We start from the raw sequence: 1,831 nt of genomic DNA, 5'->3' as shown, positions 1-1,831 counted from the left end.
AGGCACCTCATGGAAATGAGGGCTCTGACTGACTCATTCGCACTGCAGATACCTAATGGTGGCAGCAGCCTCCTTTTTTGATGTGGCTTCCTTCTCAAGCTTATCTTGCCAAACTGCTAGAGAGACATGAAATTCCTTCCATGGGACTGATTCCTTCTCATCCTGGCTGCAGCACGCTGGGAGGAGGAAGAACAGAGAATGAAGGAGAGTGAGCGGGTGAGCTTCTGGCTGCAGCTGGTAAGGAAAACGGGCTTCCCCAGCCAGCACAACCTGACAGTCTGCAGTCTCTTTTGATAGATGGAAAATATGCAAAGGGTTGGATCAGTTCAGTTCAGTTGCTCAGTCGTGTCCAACTCTTTGCGACCTCATGAATCACAGCACACCAGGCCTCCCTGTCCATCACCAACTCCCGGAATTCACTCAAACTCATGTCCATCAAGACGGTGATGCCATCCAGCCATCTCATCCTCTGTCGTCCCCTTCTCCTCCTGCCCCCAATCCCTCCCAGCATCAGAGTCTTTTTCAATGAGTCAACTCTTCACATGAGGTGGCCAAAGTACTTTAGCATCAGTCCTCAGGGTGCGGCATATATGAAAAGGCAGAGAGAGATCCAGTTATATTAATCAATCTGTAGCATTTAATCTGTCAGTAAAGAATCTGCCTGCAATGTGGGAGACCTGGGTTCGATACCTGGGTTGGGAAGATTCCCTGGAGGAGGGCAAGGCAACCCACTCCAGTATTCTTGCCTGGAAAATCCTCCTGGACAGAGAAGCCTGATAGGCTACAGTCCCTGGGCTCAAACCTTTGGACACGACTGAGTGATTAAGCACAGCTCAGCACAGCGTTTAATCACATGAATTAAATGTTTGTTTACATATTGTCTCCCACTTTTGACTGGAAGACCCTTTAGGGAAGGGACTGTGTTTTCTTTATTTTTGTTTTTCAAAGTCTTAACTTGGAAGACATGAAAATTTTGCTGAATGAATATGGGCCTGGAGTCCAGACAGCCCTGGTTCAAATCTCCTTCTCAGCCAAGTACTGCGGAAACAACAGCAAATTATTTACCTAAAGGTTGCAAACGGCCGACAAACCACATCCAACTCAGACATGATGTGTTTGGCCCACAGAGTGTTGACCCACCACTGTCTTGAAAGTTGTAAATTAATTGGTAGTACATAAAACTCAGAAGATTTCATATATAAAGATCTGGATTTCTAACTTCTGCTGAAAACTTGGAAGACAGCATGTGGTCGATTGGTTGCAAAGATGGCCCCAATTCTTCACCCCTCCCTTTGACCACACGGTTTGCAGTGTCACTTTACAGCACTTCCCATAAACAGTTGACATCTATGTCCCCACATTTTGCCTCCGGATCAAGCCTTGTGACTTGCCGTGGCCAACAGAATATGACAGAAATGATTTATGGAGACATCTAATAAAAACACTCTGATCTCATGTGGACCCCTGAAATGCAAGATCCTCCCAATTCTTCTATTGAAATATGCCAGTAAGAATTTTGAGGCTTGCATTGGTGGTTCAGTGGAAGAATTCTTGCCTGCCACGTGGGAGGCCTGGGTTCAATTCCCAGCTGATACATTGCACTGTGTTTTGGGGCTTCTCAGGTGGCTCAGTTGGTAAAGAAACTGCCTGCAGTGCAAGAGACCTCAGTTCAATCCCTGGGTCGGGAAGATCCCCTGGAGAAGAAAATGGCTGCCCACTCCAGTATTCTTGCCTGGAGAATCCCATGGACAGAGGAGCTTGGTGGGCTACAGTCCATGGGGGTGCAAAGAGTCAGACACCACTGAGTAACTATACACACACAAGAACTTTG

At 47.0% G+C, this 1,831-nt stretch overlaps 1 non-coding gene across 1 annotated transcript; it reads left to right on the top strand.

Moving 5' to 3' along the window:
- Nucleotides 1–1,525: 1,525 nt before the first annotated feature.
- On the top strand, nt 1,526–1,596 carry TRNAG-GCC. The gene has a single exon. It is a non-coding gene; the product is annotated as a tRNA-Gly (tRNA).
- Nucleotides 1,597–1,831: the final 235 nt, after the last annotated feature.

This window comes from Oryx dammah, unplaced genomic scaffold (genome assembly GCF_014754425.2).
Source record: "Oryx dammah isolate SB20612 unplaced genomic scaffold, SCBI_Odam_1.1 HiC_scaffold_3, whole genome shotgun sequence".
NCBI lineage: Eukaryota > Metazoa > Chordata > Mammalia > Artiodactyla > Bovidae > Oryx > Oryx dammah.
This window is presented reverse-complemented; position numbering and strand designations above follow the sequence as displayed.